Source organism: Anser cygnoides, chromosome 3 (assembly GCF_040182565.1).
Source record: "Anser cygnoides isolate HZ-2024a breed goose chromosome 3, Taihu_goose_T2T_genome, whole genome shotgun sequence".
Lineage (NCBI taxonomy): Eukaryota > Metazoa > Chordata > Aves > Anseriformes > Anatidae > Anser > Anser cygnoides.
In genome coordinates this window covers 12,217,126-12,234,892 of record NC_089875.1, presented here as the reverse complement: position 1 = coordinate 12,234,892, position 17,767 = coordinate 12,217,126, and the positions used below count along the sequence as shown (strand labels likewise).

General features: G+C 51.6%; 2 pseudogenes; both read left to right on the top strand.

The window, feature by feature from the left end:
• The first annotated feature begins 4,586 nt into the window (after positions 1 to 4,586).
• LOC136790328 (cytochrome c oxidase subunit 3-like) lies at positions 4,587 to 6,223 on the top strand (annotated as a pseudogene).
• Positions 6,224 to 6,853: 630 nt separating this feature from the next.
• LOC136790609 (uncharacterized) overlaps positions 6,854 to 17,767 on the top strand; it is a 64,077-nt pseudogene continuing 53,163 nt past the window's right edge.

Genomic DNA, 17,767 nt, shown 5'->3' with positions numbered 1-17,767 from the left:
TACGAAGTGACACTGGCCATAATCCTGGTATCAATAATCATACTAAGCGGAAGCTACACACTCAGCTCCTTTGCCGTCGCACAGGAGCCTCTATACTTCATTTTCTCCTCATGACCCCTAGCAATAATATGATACGTATCCACCCTAGCAGAGACAAACCGAGCTCCTTTTGACCTCACAGAGGGCGAATCTGAGCTAGTCTCAGGGTTTAACGTTGAATACGCCGCAGGACCCTTCGCCTTACTCTTCCTAGCTGAATATGCGAACATTATGCTAATAAATACACTTACAGCCATCATATTCCTAAACCCAAGCGCCCTAGGGCCACCCACAGAACTATTCCCCGTCATCCTAGCCACAAAAGTCCTCCTACTATCTTCTGGTTTCTTATGGGTCCGAGCTTCATACCCACGATTCCGATATGACCAACTAATGCACCTACTATGAAAAAACTTCCTACCCCTCACACTAGCTCTGTGCCTCTGACACATCAGCATACCTATCTGCTATGCAGGCCTACCTCCTTACATAAGGAAATGTGCCTGAACTACAAAGGGTCACTATGATAAAGTGAACATAGAGGTATAACAGCCCTCTCATTTCCTGTTGACCTTAGAAAAGTAGGAATTGAACCCACACAAGAGAAATCAAAATTCTCCATACTTCCCTTATATTATTTTCTAGTAGAGTCAGCTAATCAAGCTATCGGGCCCATACCCCGAAAATGATGGTTTAACCCCCTCCTCTACTAATGAACCCTTACGCGACCCCAATCATAACCTTCAGCCTCATCTTGGGCACCACAATCACAATTTCCAGCAACCACTGAGTTCTGGCCTGGACAGGACTGGAGATCAACGCACTAGCCATCATTCCCCTAATTGCCAAATCCCACCACCCACGAGCAGTAGAAGCCGCAACGAAATACTTCCTAACCCAAGCAGCTGCTTCCGCCCTGGTCCTATTCTCTAGCATAACCAATGCCTGAGTCACCGGCCAATGAGACATCACACAAATAAACCACCCAACCTCCTGTCTACTACTGACAGCAGCAATCGCTATTAAACTGGGCCTAGTGCCATTTCACTTCTGATTCCCAGAAGTACTACAAGGATCGCCACTAATAACAGCCCTGCTACTCTCGACCCTCATAAAATTCCCCCCACTAACCCTGCTCCTACTAACATCCAAATCCCTCGACCCAGCTCTACTCGCCGCCATGGCCCTAGCCTCAACAGCACTAGGAGGCTGAATAGGACTGAACCAAACACAAACACGCAAAATCCTAGCCTTCTCGTCCATCTCCCACTTAGGCTGAATCGCCATCATCCTAGTTTACAGCCCCAAATTGGCCTTACTTACCTTCTACCTATACACAATCATAACATCAGCCGTATTCCTAGCCCTTAACAAAATCAAAGCCCTTAACCTATCCATGATCACAACCTCATGAACAAAAACCCCAGTGCTAAACGCCACCCTAATACTAGTACTTTTATCCCTAGCAGGCCTCCCCCCATTAACAGGCTTTATACCAAAGTGACTTATCATCCAAGAACTAACTAAACAGGAAATAACACCAGCAGCCATGGCAATTGCCATGCTATCACTGCTCAGCCTCTTCTTCTACCTACGCCTCGCATACCACTCAACAATTACCCTTCCCCCCAACTCCTCTAACCACATAAAACAATGATACACTAGCAAAGCCCCAAGCACACCTACTGCGGTCCTTGCCTCACTATCAATCCTCTTACTTCCCCTGTCCCCAATAATACATGCCATTGTCTAGAAACTTAGGATAACACCCCAAACCGAAGGCCTTCAAAGCCTTAAATAAGAGTTAAACCCTCTTAGTTTCTGCACATTAAGACTTACAGAATATTAACCTGTATCTTCTGAATGCAAGTCAGACGCTTTAATTAAGCTAAAGCCTCCCTAGACAGATGGGCTTCGATCCCACAAAACTCTAGTTAACAGCTAAATGCCTAAACCAATTGGCTTCTGCCTACAAAGACCCTGACGCACCCTAGTGCGCATCGATGAGCTTGCAACTCAACATGAATTTCACTACAGAGCCGATAAGAAGAGGAATTAAACCTCTGTAAAAAGGACTACAGCCTAACGCTTCAACACTCAGCCATCTTACCCGTCACCTTCATCAACCGATGACTATTTTCCACTAACCATAAGGATATTGGCAACCTGTACCTCATCTTCGGGGCATGAGCAGGAATAGTCGGCAACCGCACTCAGCCTATTAATCCGCGCAGAACTAGGACAACCAGGAACTCTCCTAGGCGACGACCAAATTTACAATGTAATCGTTACCGCTCACGCCTTTGTAATAAGCTTCTTTATAGTCATACCCATCATGATCGGAGGATTCGGCAACTGATTAGTCCCCCTCATAATCGGTGCCCCCGACATAGCATTCCCGCGAATAAACAACATAAGCTTTTGACTCCTCCCCCCATCATTCCTCCTCCTACTAGCCTCATCCACTGTAGAAGCTGGCGCCGGCACAGGCTGAACTGTCTACCCTCCCCTAGCAGGTGACCTTGCCCACGCCGGAGCTTCAGTAGACCTGGCTATCTTCTCACTCCACTTAGCCGGTATCTCCTCCATCCTTGGGGCCATCAACTTTATCACCACAGCCATCAACATAAAACCCCCCGCACTCTCACAATACCAAACCCCACTATTTGTCTGATCCGTACTAATTACTGCCATCCTACTCCTTCTATCACTCCCCGTACTCGCCGCCGGTATTACAATATTACTAACTGATCGAAACCTAAACACCACATTCTTCGACCCCGCTGGAGGAGGAGACCCAATCCTGTACCAACACCTATTCTGATTCTTCGGACACCCAGAAGTCTATATTCTGATCCTACCGGGGTTCGGAATCATCTCACACGTAGTCACATACTACTCAGGCAAAAAGGAGCCCTTCGGCTACATGGGAATAGTCTGAGCCATACTATCCATCGGCTTCCTAGGATTCATCGTCTGAGCTCACCACATGTTTACAGTAGGAATAGACGTTGATACCCGAGCCTACTTTACATCAGCCACTATAATCATTGCCATCCCTACCGGAATCAAAGTATTTAGCTGACTAGCCACCCTGCACGGAGGAACAATCAAATGAGACCCCCCCAATACTATGAGCTCTAGGATTTATCTTCCTATTTACCATCGGAGGATTAACAGGAATCGTTCTTGCAAACTCTTCCCTAGACATCGCCCTGCACGACACGTACTACGTAGTTGCCCACTTCCACTACGTCCTATCCATAGGCGCCGTCTTTGCCATTCTAGCAGGATTTACTCACTGATTCCCACTACTCACTGGGTTTACCCTACACCAAACATGAGCAAAAGCCCACTTCGGGGTAATATTTACAAGAGTAAACCTAACGTTCTTCCCCCAGCACTTCCTAGGCCTAGCAGGAATACCCCGACGATACTCGGACTATCCCGACGCCTACACACTATGAAACACCATTTCCTCCATCGGCTCCCTAATCTCAATAGTAGCCGTAATCATACTAATATTCATCATCTGAGAAGCCTTTCCGGCCAAACGAAAAGTCCTACATCCAGAACTAACTACCACAAACGTTGAATGAATCCACGGCTGCCCTCCCCCATACCATACTTTCGAGGAACCGGCCTTCGTCCAAGTACAAGAAAGGAAGGAATCGAACCCTCACATGCTGGTTTCAAGCCAACTGCATTAACCGCTCATGCTTCTTTCTTATGAGACGTTAGTAAACCAATTACATAGCCTTGTCAAGACTAAATCACAGGTAAAAATCCTGTACATCTCATGTGGCCAACCACTCCCAACTAGGATTCCAAGACGCCTCATCACCCATCATAGAAGAACTCGTTGAATTCCACGACCACGCCCTAATCGTTGCCCTAGCTATCTGCAGCCTAGTTCTCTACCTTTTAGCCCACATACTAACAGAAAAACTCTCGTCCAATGCTGTAGACGCCCAAGAAGTAGAGCTGATCTGGACAATCCTACCTGCTATCGTCCTGGTACTCCTCGCCCTCCCATCCCTACAAATCCTCTACATAATGGACGAAATCGACGAACCAGACCTCACCCTAAAAGCCATCGGCCACCAATGATACTGAAGCTACGAATACACAGACTTCAAAGACCTATCATTCGACTCCTACATAGTGCCCACCCCAGACTTACCCAACGGCCACTTCCGACTGCTAGAAGTTGACCACCGCGTAGTTATCCCAATAGAATCCCCCATCCGCGTGATCATTACTGCAGGAGACGTACTCCACTCCTGAGCAGTCCCAACGCTCGGAGTTAAAACAGACGCAATCCCAGGCCGACTAAACCAAACTTCATTCATTACCACCCGGCCTGGGATTTTTTACGGACAATGCTCAGAAATTTGCGGGGCTAATCACAGCTACATACCCATTGTAGTAGAATCAACCCCACTCCCACATTTCGAGGCCTGATCGTCCCTTCTATCATCATCCTAATCATTAAGAAGCTATGCAACAGCACTAGCCTTTTAAGCTAGCCAAAGAGGGACTTCCCCCTCCTTAGTGATATGCCACAGCTTAACCCCGCACCATGATTTTCAATCATAATTATAACCTGATTAACCCTAGCACTCCTCATCCAACCAAAACTACTAGCCTTCACCACAACCAACCCCCCATCAAATAAGACCTCCCTCACTACCAAACCCACACCATGATCCTGACCATGAACCTAAGCTTCTTTGACCAATTTTCCAGCCCCAATCTATTCGGCATCCCCTTAATCCTACTATCCCTACTCTTCCCAGCCCTACTATTCCCGTCCCCAAACAACCGATGAATCAACAACCGCCTTTCTACTATCCAAACATGACTCCTTCACCTAATCACAAAACAACTAATAGTCCCACTCAACAAAAATGGCCACAAATGAGCCATAATATTTACATCCCTAATAATCATACTTCTTACAATCAACCTTCTAGGCCTCCTTCCATATACATTCACCCCAACCACCCAACTATCTATGAACATAGCCCTAGCCTTCCCACTATGGCTCGCCACACTACTAACAGGCCTACGAAACCAACCATCAGCCTCTTTAGCCCACCTATTACCCGAAGGTACCCCTACACCCCTAATCCCCGCACTAATCCTGATCGAAACAACCAGCCTACTAATCCGCCCCCTAGCCCTCGGAGTCCGCCTTACAGCCAACCTTACAGCAGGACACTTACTCATCCAACTCATCTCTACAGCCTCCATTGCATTAATACCCACCCTTCCTGCAGTATCCATCCTAACAATAATCATCCTACTACTCCTAACCATCCTAGAAGTAGCAGTAGCCATAATCCAGGCCTACGTCTTCGTGCTCCTTCTAAGCCTATACTTACAAGAAAACATCTAATGGCACACCAAGCACACTCATACCACATAGTTGACCCAAGCCCTTGACCAATCTTCGGGGCAGCCGCCGCCCTACTCACAACCTCAGGATTAATCATGTGATTCCACTACAACTCATCCATACTACTAACCCTAGGCCTCATCTCAATACTCCTAGTAATACTCCAATGATGACGAGACATTGTACGAGAAAGCACCTTCCAAGGCCATCACACTCCCACAGTCCAAAAAGGCCTACGATACGGCATAATCCTTTTCATCACATCCGAAGCATTCTTCTTCTTAGGGTTCTTCTGAGCGTTCTTCCACTCGAGCCTGGCCCCAACCCCAGAACTAGGAGGCCAATGACCCCCAACAGGAATTAAACCACTCAACCCGATAGAAGTCCCCCTACTAAACACAGCCATCCTACTAGCCTCAGGCGTTACCGTAACGTGAGCCCATCACAGCATCACAGAAGGAAACCGAAAACATGCCATCCACGCCCTAACCCTAACGATCCTCCTGGGATTCTACTTCACAGCCCTACAAGCAATAGAATACCACGAAGCCCCATTCTCAATCGCCGATAGCGTCTACGGATCTACCTTCTTCGTTGCCACTGGATTCCACGGACTCCACGTAATCATCGGATCCTCCTTCCTGACCGTCTGCCTCTTCCGACTGATCAAGTTCCACTTTACATCAGACCACCACTTCGGATTCGAGGCAGCAGCCTGATACTGACACTTCGTAGACGTCATCTGACTATTCCTCTACATAACCATCTACTGATGAGGATCTTGCTCTTCTAGTATATTAATTACAATTGACTTCCAATCTCTAGAATCTGGTATAAACCCAGAGGAGAGCAATGAACGCACTCATGTTCATATTCGCCCTATCATCAATCCTAAGCGCCGCCCTAACCGCATTAAACTTCTGACTCGCCCAAATAAACCCCGACTCAGAGAAACTCTCACCGTACGAATGTGGATTCGACCCACTTGGATCTGCTCGATTACCATTCTCAGTCCGATTCTTCCTCAGTAGCCATCCTGTTCGTCCTATTCGACCTAGAAATCGCCCTCCTACTCCCCCTGCCATGAGCCGTCCAACTCCAATCCCCCCTAATGACCCTCACCTGAACTGTAGTGATCCTCCTTCTCCTAACACTCGGACTGGCCTACGAGTGAATTCAAGGGGGCCTAGAATGAGCAGAATAACAGAAAGTTAGTCTAACCAAAAAGATAGCTGGTTTCGACCCAGCAGATTACAGCCAACCCTGTAACTTTCTTATGTCGCCCCTACATTTAAGCTTCTACTCAGCCTTCATTTTCAGCGGACTAGGGCTAGCCTTCCACCGAACCCACCTAGTATCCGCCCTACTATGCCTTGAAAGCATAATATTATCGATATTCGTAGGCCTATCAATATGATCCATCGAAAACCAAGTCTCCTCATTCACCATGGTACCAATTCTCATGCTAACCTTCTCAGCGTGTGAGGCGGGCACAGGCCTGGCCATCCTAGTAGCCTCCACCCGCACACATGGCTCCGACCATCTACACAACCTAAACCTCCTGCAATGCTAAAAATCATCCTACCCACAATCATACTTCTTCCAACAGCCCTGCTGTCTCCACCAAAATTTCTATGGACTAACACCACCTTATACAGCCTCCTAATCGCTGCCCTAAGCCTACAGTGATTAATCCCAACCTACTACCCCTACAAATTTTTATCCAACTGAACAGGAATTGACCAAATCTCATCCCCCCTCCTAGTACTATCCTGCTGACTACTCCCACTCATAGCAAGCCAAAACCACCTGCAACAAGAACCCCTACAACGCAAACGAATCTTTATCTCAACCTTAGTCGCAGTCCAGCCATTCATCCTACTAGCCTTTTCCACCACAGAACTAGCACTATTTTACATCTCATTTGAAGCAACCCTCATTCCCACCCTAATCTTAATCACCCGATGGGGGAACCAACCAGAACGCCTAAGCGCTGGCATCTACCTGCTATTCTACACGCCAGTAAGCTCTCTACCCCTGCTAATCACAATCATACACCTATACGTGAAAATTGGCACCCTGCACCTGCCAACCCTACAACTAACCCACCCAACCCTATCCACCTCATGGACAGGAATACTATCAGGTCTAGCACTGCTCATAGCATTCATAGTAAAAGCCCCACTATACGGCCTACACCTCTGACTGCCAAAAGCCCACGTAGAAGCACCCATCGCAGGCTCAATACTCCTCGCCGCCCTACTACTAAAGCTAGGAGGATACGGAATTATACGAGTCACTCTATTTATGGGCCCACTGTCCAACCTCCTGCACTACCCCTTCCTAACCCTGGCCCTATGAGGCGCCCTAATGACTAGCTCAATCTGCCTACGACAGACAGACCTAAAATCACTAATCGCTTATTCATCCGTTAGCCACATAGGCCTAGTTATCGCCGCAGGAATAATCCAAACCCACTGATCATTCTCAGGGGCAATGATCCTAATAATTTCCCATGGACTAACTTCCTCCATACTATTCTGCCTAGCCAACACAAACTATGAACGTACGCACAGCCGAATTCTACTACTCACACGAGGCCTACAACCTCTCCTACCACTCATAGCTACCTGATGATTGCTGGCCAATCTAACAAACATAGCCTTACCCCCAACAACAAACCTCATAGCAGAGCTAACCATTATAATCACCTTATTCAACTGATCTGCCTTCACGATCATCCTAACAGGAATCGCAACCCTACTAACCGCCTCCTACACCTTATTCATACTACTAATGACCCAACGAGGCTCAATCCCCTCCCACATCACATCTATGCAAAACTCAACCACGCGAGAACACCTGCTCATAACACTCCACATTATCCCAATATTCCTCCTAATCCTCAAACCCGAACTGATCTCCGGAATCCCCTCATGCAAGTATAGTTTAAACCAAACATTAGACTGTGATTCTAAGAATAGAAGTTCAAACCTTCTTACCTGCCGAGGGGAGGGTTTAACCAACAAGAGCTGCTAACTCTTACATCTGAGCCTAAAACCTCAGCCCCCTTACTTTTAAAGGATAACAGCAATCCACTGGTCTTAGGAACCACCCATCTTGGTGCAAATCCAAGTAAAAGTAGTGAACCCCACACTACTAATCAACTCCCTCACACTACTCACGCTGACAATCCTCCTAACCCCAATCATCCTGCCATTTCTATTTAAAAACTTTAAAAACACCCCACAAGCCACCACCCGCGCTGTTAAAACCGCATTCCTAATTAGCCTAGCCCCTACAACCGCATTCATCTACTCGGGAGTAGAATCTGTCACCTGCCACTGGGAGTGAAAATTCATTATAAACTTTAAAATCCCCCTGAGCCTAAAAATAGACCAATACTCAATAACATTTCTTCCAATCGCCCTATTTGTAACATGATCAATCCTACAATTCGCCATATGATACATGGCCTCAGAGCCATACGTAACAAAATTTTTCACCTACCTACTGACATTCCTAGTCGCCATACTCCTCCTAACAACCGCAAACAACATATTCCTCCTATTCGTAGGCTGGGAAGGAGTACGAATCATGTCCTTCCTTCTCATCGGCTGATGACAAGGCCGAGCAGATGCCAACACCGCCGCCCTACGAGCCGTAATCTACAACCGAATCGGAGACATCGGACTGATCCTGAGCATAGCATGACTAGCTTCAACATTCAACACCTGAGAGATCCAACAAGCCGTACACCCCCACCAAACCCCAATCCTCCCCCTCATAGGATTAATCCTCGCAGCCGCAGGAAAATCCGCCCAATTTGGACTCCACCCATGACTGCCCGCAGCAATAGAAGGCCCCACCCCAGTATCAGCCCTACTGCACTCCAGTACCATAGTAGTAGCCGGAATCTTCCTGCTCATCCGCATGCACCCCCTGCTAGCCACCAACCAGACAGCCCTAACTGCCTGCCTATGCCTAGGTGCTCTATCAACCCTATTCGCTGCCACATGCGCCCTAACCCAAAATGACATCAAAAAAATCATTGCTTTCTCAACATCCAGCCAACTAGGACTAATAATAGTCACTATCGGACTAAACCTCCCACAACTAGCCTTCCTACACATCTCAACCCATGCCTTCTTTAAAGCCATACTATTCCTATGCTCAGGGTCTATCATCCACAACCTAAACGGAGAACAAGATATCCGAAAGATAGGAGGCCTACAGAAAATACTCCCAGTCACTACTTCCTGCCTAACCATCGGAAACCTGGCGCTGATAGGAACCCCATTCCTAGCCGGATTCTACTCAAAAGACCTCATCATCGAAAGCTTAAACACATCATACCTAAATACTTGAGCCCTACTCCTAACCCTTATAGCCACAGCATTCACCGCAACCTACAGCATCCGCATAACCATCCTAGTCCAAGCTGGACAAACCCGAATCCCCCCAATAGTATCAATAAACGAAAACAACCCACTAATCACCACCCCCCTAACCCGACTCGCCCTAGGCAGCATTACAGCAGGAATAATCATTACCTCTTTCATCACACGAACCAAAACCCCCCCAATAACCATACCCCTTATCACCAAAACCGCTGCCATCCTCATAACAATCCTAGGAATCATCCTAGCCCTAGAACTATCGAACATAACACACACCCTCACTCACCCCAAACCAAACCCCCTCATAAACTTCTCCTCTGCATTAGGGTACTTCAACCCCCTAGTACACCGATTCTTCTCCAAAAACCTACTAGAAAAGGGACAAAACATTGCCCTACACTTGATCGACCTCTCCTGACTCAAAAAAATAGGGCCAGAGGGCCTTGCTGAACTACAAGTAGCCGCAAGCAAAGCCGCAACCTCAATACACACAGGGCTAATTAAGGCCTACCTAGGATCCTTCGCCCTCTCCATCCTGGTAATAATCCTAATAACACACAGACTCACTAATGGCCCCTAACATCCGCAAATCCCATCCCCTACTAAAAATAATCAACAACTCCCTAATCGACCTACCCGCCCCCTCCAACATCTCTGCCTGATGAAACTTCGGCTCCCTTCTAGCCATCTGCTTAGCCACACAAATCCTAACAGGCCTGCTACTAGCCATACACTACACCGCAGACACTTCACTCGCCTTCTCCTCAGTAGCTCACACATGCCGAGACGTCCAGTACGGATGGCTCATCCGCAACCTCCACGCCAACGGTGCTTCGCTCTTCTTTATCTGCATCTACTTACACATCGGACGAGGCCTCTACTACGGCTCCTACCTATACAAAGAAACCTGAAACACAGGAGTAATCCTCCTACTCACCCTAATAGCAACTGCCTTCGTAGGGTATGTCCTACCATGAGGACAAATGTCATTCTGAGGGGCCACCGTAATCACCAACCTATTCTCAGCCATCCCGTACATTGGGCAAACTCTAGTAGAATGAGCCTGAGGAGGATTCTCAGTAGACAATCCAACCTTAACCCGATTCTTCGCCATCCACTTCCTACTGCCCTTCCTAATTGCAGGAATCACCCTAGTCCACCTAACCTTCCTACACGAATCAGGCTCAAATAACCCACTAGGAATCGTATCAGACTGCGACAAAATCCCATTCCACCCATACTTCTCCATTAAAGACAGCTTAGGGCTTACCCTAAAAATCACCCCTCTAATAGCACTAGCCCTATTTTCACCGAACCTCCTGGTTCTTGGAATCCTAGTTGGGAGTGGTTGGCCACATGAGATGTACAGGATTTTTACCTGTGATTTAGTCTTGACAAGGCTATGTAATTGGTTTACTAACGTCTCATAAGAAAGAAGCATGAGCGGTTAATGCAGTTGGCTTGAAACCCATCCCCAGTGGTGCAAGAGCACTCTCTGAACTCACTGAAGTGCATCCCCAGTGGTGCCAGTGCACTCTCTGCACTCACTGCACTGCATCCCCAGTGGTGCCAGTGCAATCTCTGGACTCACTGCAGAGCATCCCCAGTAGTGCCAGTGCACTCTGTGGACTCACTGTAGTGCATCCCCAGTGGTGCCAGTGCACTCTCTGGACTCACTGCACTGCATCCCCAGTGGTGCCAGTGCAATCTCTGGACTCACTGCAGTGCATCCCCAGTGGTGCCAGTGCACTCTCTGGACTCACTGCACTGCAGCCCCAGTGGTGCCAGTGCACTCACTGGACTGACTGCACTGCATCCCCAGTGGTGCCAGTGTACTCTCTGCACTCACTGCAGTGCATCCCCAGTGGTGCCAGTGCACTCTCTGGACTCACCGGGGTGCATCCCCAGTGGTGCCAGTGCACTCTCTGGACTCACTGCACTGCATCCCCAGTGGTGTCAGTGCACTCTCTGGACTCACTGAAGTGCATCCCCAGTTGTGCCAGTGCACTCTCTGGACTCAATGCACTGCATCCCCAGTGGTGCCAGTGCACTCTCTGGACTCACTGCACTGCATCCCCAGTGGTGCCAGTGCACTCTCTGGACTCACTGTAGTGCATCCCCAGTGGTGCCAGTGCACTCTCTGGACTCACTGCAGTGCATCCCCAGTAGTGCCAGTGCACTCTCTGGACTCACTGTACTGCATCACTAGTGGTGCCAGTGCACTCTCTGGACTCACTGCAGTGCATCCCCAGTGGTGCCAGTGCACTCTCTGGACTCACTGCACTGCAGCCCCGGTGGTGCCAGTGCAATCTCTGGACTCACTGCACTGCATCCCCAGTGGTGCCAGTGCAATCTCTGGACTCACTGCAGTGCATGCCCAGTTTTGCCAGTGAAGTCTTTGGACTCAGTGCACTGCATCCCCAGTGGTGCCAGTGCACTCTCTGGAGTCACTGAAGTGCATCCCCAGTGGTGCCAGTGCACTCTCTGGACTCACTGCACTGCATGCCCAGTGGTGCCACTGCACTCTCTGGACTCACTGTACTGCATCCCCACTGGTAGCAGTGCACTCTGTGGACTCACTGTACTGCATCCCCAGTGGTGCCACTGCACTCTCTGGACTCACTGCAGTGCATCCCCAGTGGTGCCAGTGCACTCTCTGGACTCACTGCACTGCATCCCCAGTGGTGCCAGTGCACTCTCTGGACTCACTGCAGTGCATCCACAGTGGCGCCAGTGCACTCACTGGACTCACTGCAGTGCATTCGCTCTGGTGCCAGTGCAATCTCTGGACTCACTGCACTGCATCCCCAGTGGTGCCAGTGCACTCTCTGGACTCACTGCACTGCATCCCCAGTGGTGCCAGTGCATTCTCTGAACTCACTGCAGTGCATCACCAGTGGTGCCAGTGCACTCTCTGGACTCACTGAGGTGCATCCCCAGTGGTGCCAGTGCAATCTCTGGACTCACTGCAGTGCATCCCCAGTGGTGCCAGTGCACACTCTGCACTCACTGCACTGCATCCCCAGTGGTGCCAGTGCACTCTCTGGACTCACTGCACTGCATCCCCAGTGTTCACAGTGCACTCTCTGCACTCACTACACTGCATCCCCAGTGGTGCCAGTGCACTCTCTGGACTCACTGCACTGCATCCCCAGTGGTGCCAGTGCACTCTGTGGACTCACTGCACTGCATCCCCAGTGGTGTCAGTGCACTCTCTGGACTCACTGCACTGCATCCCCACTGGTGCCAGTGCACTCTCTGGACTCACTGCACTGCATCCCCAGTGGAGCCCGTGCACTCTCTGGACTCACTGAAGTGCATCCCCAGTGTTGCCAGTGCACTCCCTGGACTCACTGCAGTGCATCCCCGTTGGTGCCAGTGCACTCTCTGGACTCACTGCAGTGCATCCCCAGTGGTGCCAGTGCACTCTCTGGACTCACTGCACTGCATCCCCAGTGGTGCCAGTGCACTCTCTGGACTCACTGCACTGCATCCCCAGTGGTGCCAGTACACTCACAGGACTGACTGCACTGCATCCCCAGTGGAGCCAGTGCGCTCTCTGGACTCACTGCACTGCATCCCCATTGGTGCCAGTGCATTCTCTGGACTCAGCGCACTGCACCCTGAGTGGTGCCAGTGCACTCTCTGGACTCACTGCAGTGCATCCCCAGTGGTGCCAGGGCACTCTCTGGACTCACTGTACTGCATCCCCAGTGTTGCCAGGGCACTCTCTGGAGTAACTGCAGTGCATCCCCAGTGGTGCCAAAGTACTCTCTGGACTCCCGGCACCGCATCCCCAGTGGTGCCAGTGCACTCTCTTGACTCACTGCACTGCATCCCCAGTGGTGCCAGTGTACTCTGTGGACTCACTGCCCTGCATTCCCCAGTGGTGCTAGTGCACTCTCTGGACTCACTGCAGTGCATCCCCAGTGGTGCCAGTGCACTCTCTGGACTCACTGCACTGCATCCCCAGTGGTGCCACTGCACTCTCTGGACTCACTGCAGTGCATCCCCAGTGGTGCCAGTGCACTCTCTGGACTCACTGCACTGCATCCCCAGTGGTGCCAATGCACTCTCTGGACTCACTGCACTGCATCCCCAGTGGTGCCAGTGTACTCACTGGACTCACTGCCCTGCATTCCCCAGTGGTGCTAGTGCACTCTCTGGACTCACTGCAGTGCATCCCCAGTGGTGCCAGTGCACTCTCTGGACTCACTGCAGTGCATCCCCACTGCTGCCAGTGCACTCTCTGGACTCACAGCAGTGCATCCCCAGTGGTGCCAGTGCACTCTCTGGACTCACTGCACTGCATCCCCAGTGGTGCCAATGCACTCTCTGGACTCACTGCACTGCATCCCCAGTGGTGCCAGTGCACTCTCTGGACTCACTGTACTGCATTCCTAGTGGTGCTAGTGCACTCTCTGGACTCACTGCAGTGCATCCCCAGTGGTGCCAGTGCACTCTTTGGACTCACTGCTCTGCATCCCCAGTGGTGCCAGTGCACTCTCTGGACTCACTGCACTGCATCCCCAGTGGTGCCAGTACACTCACAGGACTGACTGCACTGCATCCCCAGTGGAGCCAGTGCGCTCTCTGGACTCACTGCACTGCATCCCCATTGGTGCCAGTGCATTCTCTGGACTCAGCGCACTGCACCCTGAGTGGTGCCAGTGCACTCTCTGGACTCACTGCAGTGCATCCCCAGTGGTGCCAGGGCACTCTCTGGACTCACTGTACTGCATCCCCAGTGTTGCCAGGGCACTCTCTGGAGTAACTGCAGTGCATCCCCAGTGGTGCCAAAGTACTCTCTGGACTCCCGGCACCGCATCCCCAGTGGTGCCAGTGCATTCTCTGGGCTCACTGCAGTGCATCCCCAGTGGTGCCAGTGCACTCTCTTGACTCACTGCACTGCATCCCCAGTGGTGCCAGTGTACTCACTGGACTCACTGCCCTGCATTCCCCAGTGGTGCTAGTGCACTCTCTGGACTCACTGCAGTGCATCCCCAGTGGTGCCAGTGCACTCTCTGGACTCACTGCACTGCATCCCCAGTGGTGCCACTGCACTCTCTGGACTCACTGCAGTGCATCCCCAGTGGTGCCAGTGCACTCTCTGGACTCACTGCACTGCATCCCCAGTGGTGCCAATGCACTCTCTGGACTCACTGCACTGCATCCCCAGTGGTGCCAGTGTACTCACTGGACTGACTGCCCTGCATTCCCCAGTGGTGCTAGAGCACTCTCTGGACTCACTGCAGTGCATCCCCACTGCTGCCAGTGCACTCTCTGGACTCACAGCAGTGCATCCCCAGTGGTGCCAGTGCACTCTCTGGACTCACTGCACTGCATCCCCAGTGGTGCCAATGCACTCTCTGGACTCACTGCACTGCATCCCCAGTGGTGCCAGTGCACTCTCTGGACTCACTGTACTGCATTCCTAGTGGTGCTAGTGCACTCTCTGGACTCACTGCAGTGCATCCCCAGTGGTGCCAGTGCACTCTTTGGACTCACTGCACTGCATCCCCAGTGGTGCCAGTGTACTCTCTGGACTCACTGCCCTGCATTCCCCAGTGGTGCTAGTGCACTCTCTGGACTCACTGCAGTGCATCCCCAGTGGTGCCAGTGCACTCTCTGGACTCAGTGCACTGCATCCCCAGTGGTGCCAATGCGCTCTCTGGACTCACTGCACTGCATCCCCAGTGGTGCCAGTGCACTCTCTGGACTCACTGCAGTGCATCCCCAGTAGTGCCAGTGCACTCTCTGGAGTCACTGCAGTGCATCACCAGTGGTGCCAGTGCACTCTCTGGACTCACTGAAATGCATCCCCAGTGGTGCCAGTGCACTCTCTGGACTCACTGCAGTGCATCCCCAGTGGTGCCAGTGCACTCTCTGGACTCACTGCACTGCATCCCCAGTGGTGCCAGAGCACTCTCTGGACTCACTGCAATGCATCCTCTGTGCTGCCAGTGCACTCTCTGGACTCACTGCACTGCATCCCCAGTGGTGCCAGTGCACTCTCTGGACTCACTGCACTGCATCCCCAGTGGAGCGCGTGCACTCTCTGGACTCACTGAAGTGCATCCCCAGTGGTGCCAGTGCACTCTCTGGACTCACTGCAGTGCATCCCCAGTGGTGCCAGTGCACTCTCTGGACTCACTGAAGGGCATTCTCAGTGGTGCCAGTGCACTCTCTGGACTCACTGCAGTGCATCCCCAGTGGTGCCAGTACACTCACTGGACTGACTGCACTGCATCCCCAGTGGTGCCAGTGTACTCTCTGGACTCACCGCACCGCATCCCCAGTGGTGCCAGTGCACTCTCTGGAGTAACTGCAGTGCATCACCAGTGGTGCCAGTGCACTCTCTGGACTCACTGAAGTGTATCCCCAATGGTGCCAGTGCACTCTCTGGACTCACTGCACTGCATCCCCAGTGGTACCAGTGCACTCTCTGGACTCCCGGCACGGCATCCCCAGTGGTGCCAGTGCACTCTCTGGTCTCACTAAAGTGCATCCCCAGTGGTGCCAGTGCACTCTCTTGACTCATTGCACTGCATCCCCAGTGGTGCCAGTGCACTCACTGGATTCACTGCACTGCATCCCCAGTGGTACTAGTGCACTCTCTGGACTCACTGCAGTGCATCCCCAGTGGTACCAGTGCACTCTGTGGACTCACTGAAGTGCATTCTCAGTGGTGCCAGTGCACTCTGTGGACTCACTGAAGTGCATTCCCAGTGCTGCCAGTGCACTCTCTGGACTCACTGCACTGCATCCCCAGTGGTGCCAGTGCACTCTCTGGACTCACTGCACTGCATCCCCAGTGGTGCCAGAGCACTCTCTGGACTCACTGCACTGCATCCTCTGTGCTGCCAGTGCACTCTCTGGACTCACTGCACGGCATCCCCAGTGGTGCCAGTGCACTCTCTGGACTCACTGTACTGCATCCCCAGTGGAGCGCGTGCACTCTCTGGACTCACTGAAGTGCATCCCCAGTGGTGCCAGTGCACTCTCTGGACTCACTGCACTGCATCCCCAGTGGTGCTAGTGCACTCTGTGGACTCACTGCAGTGCATCCCCAGTGGTGCCAGTGCACTCTCTGGACTCACTTAAGTGCATTCTCAGTGGTGCCAGTGCACTCTCTGGACTCACTGCAGTGCATCCCCAGTGGTGCCAGTACACTCACTGGACTGACTGCACTGCATCCCCAGTGGTGCCAGTGCACTCTCTGGACTCACTGCACCGCATCCCCAGTGGAGCCAGTGCACTCTCTGGAGTAACTGCAGTGCATCACCAGTGGTGCCAGTGCACTCTCTGGACTCACTGCAGTGCATCCCCTGTGGTGACAGTGCACTCTCTGGACTCACTGCACTGCATCCCCAGTGGTGCCAGTGCACTCTCTGGACTCCCGGCACCGCATCCCCAGTGGTGCCAGTGCACTCTCTGGGCTTACTAAAGTGCATCCCCAGTGGTGCCAGTGCACTCTCTTGACTCATTGCACTGCATCCCCAGTGGTGCCAGTGCACTCACTGGATTCACTGCACTGCATCCCCAGTGGTGCCAGTGCACTCTCTGGACTCACTGCAGTGCATCCCCAGTGGTACCAGTGCACTCTCTGGACTCACTGAAGTGCATTCTCAGTGGTGCCAGTGCACTCTGTGGACTCACTGCAGTGCATCCCCAGTGGTGCCAGTGCGCTCTCTGGACTCACTGCAGTGCATCCCCAGTGGTGCCAGTGCGCTCTCTGGACTCACTGCAGTGCATCCCCAGTGCTGCCAGTGCACTCTCTGGACTCACTGCACTGCATCCCCAGTGGTGCCAGTGCACTCTCTGGACTCACCGGGGTGCATCCCCAGTGGTGCCAGTGCACTCTCTGGACTCACTGCACTGCATCCCCAGTGGTACCAGTGCACTCTGTGGACTCACTGCACTGCAT